Raw genomic sequence first — 5823 nt, forward strand, 5'->3', positions numbered from 1 at the left:
TGTGACATGATTCTTTTATAACCACCTCCACTTCGCAGGATGAGCTGTGACATAAGACCCACTGAGGTGTCAGGTGTCAGGATTCAGGTGTCAGGTGTCAGGTCTGACAGAGTGCTTGCTTGACACCTCACCTGCTGCCTCAAGGAGCTCGTGTCTTTGCAAGTACTAATTGCTTCTTTAGTTAATAGCTCCTCTTCATTTCTATCCAGATTCTCAATTTAAACACACCTAACAAATTTCCAGACTTTATTCGTCACTAACCCTGGACTATCCAGTTTATTTAGGTAAGAAAGTCTTGTCTCTAGCTATTCTGCCCATAGGGAACTATTTCATAAAGCTTAACAGTTAAGATAAAAACTAACAGCCCAGAATAGTCGAAAGCATTAATTATAGAGTTCTGTTGAATCCAGTCTAATTCTTGTAAAGATTTAATTAAGGAATTGAGAACCCAGCTTCTTAAAGACCAAGATGGCGACTCCCTTGCACTAGTGAGAGTTAGCTTTTCAGACCAGCCACTGGGGAAGTTTCACTTGTGTGTACACCAGAACATCCACTGTGCCTCCTAACTGACCAGAGAAGTCATGCAAGCCCACAAACTCCATATAAATGTTGTGTAGAACTGCTTCCACATGTGCAAGGCGTGAATAACAATGCTATATCAATGTGTGAAACTGCCAATCTTTCTTTGCCACCAACAGGAAATAAACTGGTTTCCAAAACAGAAATAACAAACAGGATCTGTTTCCCAGAAAATCTCTTAGGGAATGTCATGAAAATCAGGTTTGAGGTGTATATATAACTATATATTACTGTATATGTAATATATAATCCTACAGCCTTGTGAGGCCTGAGCACATGAAAACACAAAGGACAGCAAAGACATTATTTATTAAAAATCCTTAGTTCACACCAAACAACTTGCTCTACACCAATCCAACCCCAAACTCTCGCCATGAGACACTTTATACACCTAATAATCTAAATTAATCCCCAGGTGAAAGTATATATTTTAGCACTCCACCAATTAACCAATTAAACAAACAATGCACCTCAGATGAACCTGAGTATGGGCTGTGAGGGTCAGCCCCTACTACTGTATGTAAAATATGATACTTTTTTTTATATTCTTACACGAAATACTGCTATTTACACTTTTCAGTTTAAAAAAAACTGCTATCACTGTACTTGACAGTTTTTATCTGAGCTTTCACAGTAGGGGCTGTGAAGGGGCTGTGAATGCCAGCTGAAATCACTGTCCTCCCTACAGCTGCTGTGCTACACACCCTCAATAACTTTACAGTATATGCTGTACAAACAGTAGAAAGGAAAACCTCTGATTGGTACCTCTGAAGGGAAGAGCCTACTGTCAGGGGATCTGAGATGCATTTTTGTGCCTGAGATTAGTTAAGGACTGACTTTCAAAGACCAGGAGGTCTGTGCAGTCTTTGGTCAGGATTCTGTCTGCTCAGACCACAATATTCTATAGTGTTTGAATGATTTTTTTGGTATTCACTCTATGTATTACTGCACATTTCGTATGTCGCTCCATATAAAAGTGTGTCTGATAAGCAAATAAGGAAGATATTACCTCTTCTGTCATCTTTCAATTCCAGAGTATCAAGACTCTCAACAAAGACTTATCTGCTTGAGCAGAACACTCAGTATCACAATATCATCTCTCAAACCCCTGGAAAATTCTGAAAGGCCTGGAAAAATTTTAATCTTCTATCATTTGCAATCAAGAAGTGGCTTTTTACTGTCATTTCAATGTGTAGCATGAAGATGCCATCAAACTGCAGTTTTGTCAAGGTCTGTGGAATCTAACTTCAACTCACCTTTCACTTGCATTCATATTACTGAACAGGTTTTCTTTTTTTAACTCCACTATGATGTAACAGGTTACACAAGTTGCCAGTGTGGAATGAGAGCTTTGTAGAAGGACAATGCACTTGTCTTTGATGAAGCTCAGTGGGACACATAGAAGCTTGGTGCTGTATCTTGACAAGCAGCACCTTCTTTCCACTCTTGGTATTATACACAGTACAGCTGCTGGAGTTAAAGTGGGCAATTGGAGCACAAGACTGGGTGTCACTACTCCAGCCTCCTCCACTTTTGGCAATAGGGATTTCTGATTTTATCGTGGGACAGGTGGGGAGTGAGGTCATTTAGTAGAGTCATTAGATGCTCATTTTTTTGTCTATTTAAAGGGAACTCGAGCTACAGCGCAGACCAATTTGGAAACGACCATTTCTGAAGTTTCTAACTGAGAACAAGGAATTCTACATGATGGGTGTTCAAGTTAAAAGGATAAATGGGCGTTCTGATTAAAGGATAGCCAAGTGTAGGCTATTGTCTGGGGCAGAGCCACCCCAAGGAGTCACTGTTCCCTGAGGTTGTCTGCTGCACAGAGATCCATGTTTGAATCAGAGCTTAAAGAAGATCTGGTGTCACTTCCAAGTAATGTAATGACATTGCATTGCACAAGGAAGACTACAGATATAGTCCTCTTGAATATTTAAGGTTTCAGCCAGGCCCAGAACATCTTCGATTTTGCTCCTGTAAGGTATGCAAGTCCTTTGATCATCCTAGGAATGTGTTCTAACTTTAACAGTCCTCAGCAGTCAAAACTACATTATTCCAGATGTTTTGCACTTGATAATTACAAGGTGGTCCCTAAAAAAATTCTCTTCACTGTGGTTCTCCAGGTCCATGGTTGGACACACTATTATTATTATTATTATTATTATTATTATTATTATTATTATTATTATTATTATTATTATTATTATTAAGTTGTTCTTAATGTCATTTCATGGCCTGCTTAAGTTTACAGGAGAATGCAATAATGAATATGAACACTTATAAAGTATTTTGAAATCATTATTTTTACTAATTTATGTTTTCTTTGCTCAACTGAATTATTTTCTGTCATGAAATCCTTTCTTTTTATTTTTCCTGTCTTAGAATTATTAACTAAATTCTACCGATAGTGTGTTGGAGAATTTAGCAATATATTTCATTGTAGTAAGATGGAAAATTCCAGCACAGACACATGTCAGTTAAACCCCTATTAATTCCTGAAAATTAAATGTAGCATCCAGAGGTCCTGTCATCAGCTCATGACATAGTGGGCGTTACCTTACTGCTAACCTGATCTGCACAGATCTGTAATCTAACAAAATAACAATAGCTTTCAAGTAATCTATAGCATTTGAAATTTGTATCAAGTAGGACACAGCAGACACAAGTGTTCCCACGGGTACAAGTCCCAGCGATTCTTAGCAGGTAACACAGGTGGCCAAACCTGTCCTCCACCGTGGTGATTAGGAAGCTTGTCCCAATCGTGTCAAAGTGCAGAAAACTGACAAAGACATTTAAAAGTCTAAAGTCACTACAGAAGTTTAATTCTACAGGATTAAGAGATAACAGATCCCACATTTTATTAATTTATTTCACACTGATGCCATACGGAATAACAGTTTTGGAAAAGATCGACCTTTTTTTTAGGAGCATTAGGAATTAAATATACCGCTACAATAAAGTTCATAAAATAAAAAATACCTTTTATTTATAAATAAACTACAGTGTACCCTTGATTGTCCTTGAGCTAATGTTTGTCTTGATAATGTCCACTGACTAGGCTTCATCTTTTGGATGATAGAAAGCACCAGGGTTTAGAAGTGAAAGACATGTTTTTTCTGTTTTCAATTTTCTCTGCATTCTAGCAAGTCTTGCTGAAAAGGAACAGGGTGTGATGCAGGTGATGAGTGATAGAGAAAGCATCAAGAAACGCCAGAGGGTAAGAGAAAACAGGAATGTGTAGGTAGGTAGGTAAGGGTTCACATGTTATCATGGTTCCTGTCTTGCTTTGCTTACACATATGCAAAAAAACGTATCGACTCCTTATCTACTAGCTGCTGGTTTGCACCAGTTATAAGGTTTAAATCTAATGTTTGCATGTGACACTGGGAGAAACAGGCTGCAGAACTGCTAGAAAACCACTGTATTCACACAGGCTTTATAGTATACCAGTACTCACCAGGCCAGACCACATGACTGTATGTGAAGAGACGGCTGGGGTGCTGCAGAAATCAGGAATAGTGAGGGACAGACCTGGGGAGTCTAGAGACCAGGGATAGTGGGTACAGACCAGGGAAATCTAGAGACCAGGGATAGTGAGGGATAGACTAGGGGAGTCTAGAGACCAGGGGAGTCTAGAGACCAGGGATAGTGAGGTACCGACCAGGGGAATCTAGAGACCAGTGATAATGAGGTACAGACCAGGGGATTCTAGAGACCAGGGATAGTGAGAGACAGACCAGGGGAGTCTAGAGACCAGGGAAGTCTAGAGACCAGGGATAGTGAGGTACAGACAAGGGTAGTCTAGAAACTAGTAAGAATGAGGTACAGACCAGGAGAATCTAGAGACCAGGGATAGTGAGGTACAGACCAGGGGAGTCTAGAGACCAGGAAGAGTGAGGTACAGACCTGGGGAGTCTAGAGACAGGGATAGTGAGGTACAGACCTGGGGAGTCTAGAGACCAGGGATAGTGAGGTACAGACCAGGGGAGTCTTGTGACCGGGGATAGTGAGGTACGGATCAGGGAGACCACTCCAGTCCTGAAGGGCTGCATTGAAAGATAGGATAAGCTGCTAAACATCATTGAATATCCCAATAATTGGCCAACTTGAATTGCCTGTTAAGAGCTGAATTGAATTGAAACCCCACAGATACGTTGGGTCTCGTACTTTAGTTGGGGACCCTTGATGCTGCTATGAGCTGTTACTTTCAGATGGGAGAGTTTGGGCCTGGTCACAGCTTTGAACCACTGTCTGACTGTTCAGTCCTGTGGTGCCCTTGTACGTCGTAACATGGTCAACTTACCATACCTTCTCTGTATGTTTGCCATGTTTTTCTCAGGGTGTGACTTTACATTGAATAGAGTTACACTCTGCTTCTGTTCCCTGGAGCATGTATATTTCCATCAGCAGTATAAAGAAGCATAAGTGACAGCACACACAGTGGGGTGTGCTGACAGCATTGTTGCAATTATACAGCACTGGGTCATGCACCTACCAGCTTGCTAATTTATCAAGTCAGAAAGCTTCTGCAGTTACACAATGGTCTTCATGGAAACAGAGTGGGAAACATCCTCTGGTCTGCTCTGTGTCCTGACTTCAATGCCAACAGAATTCCTCCGGGTGAAGTGAAAGGATAAATCATGAAGAGACCAACAATCACAAACCATCTTCTCTCTAACCAAATTTGAAAAAAGGTCCAAGATTAGCAGAGGAGGTTAACTCGTTGGGAATTTAATTGGTTCAATTAAATAAATAATAATTAAAAGGGGGAGTTGTATGGTGAAGCAGCACTTTGGATTTTCTGTAACCTCTACTGTCAGCTACATTTTTGTGTTATTGCACTGAGGCATTTGAAGGCTTCACTGTCTGTGAGCAAACATACAGACATGCCATTAAAGACCACAAGAGGACAAAGCTAAATGGTATTGTAACTGGTTGTGCTTTGCACAAATATTTAATGACTCTACATGGGTCTGACAGACAAAAGGGTGAAGGTGCACAGGTAAACTAAGTTCATGTTTCAAGGTTATGCAACAAATGTGGTGTAACAGGAAAAGCTTCCCAGTAAACCTAGCATTTCTGTAAGAGGAATGCAATCTTGAAACACTTCAGTGGAACCACAGTAGATTTCCTTATGTGCTAGAATGAGCACCACGAAATGGTGGTACAGTAGATCTTCAGAATCTCAGCCTGGTTAACACCTTAATATGGGTGCACCGTATCAAAGGTACATGCTGTACA

The sequence above is a fragment of the Lepisosteus oculatus genome, chromosome 10 (assembly GCF_040954835.1).
Source record: "Lepisosteus oculatus isolate fLepOcu1 chromosome 10, fLepOcu1.hap2, whole genome shotgun sequence".
In the NCBI taxonomy this organism is placed as follows: Eukaryota; Metazoa; Chordata; class Actinopteri; order Semionotiformes; family Lepisosteidae; genus Lepisosteus; species Lepisosteus oculatus.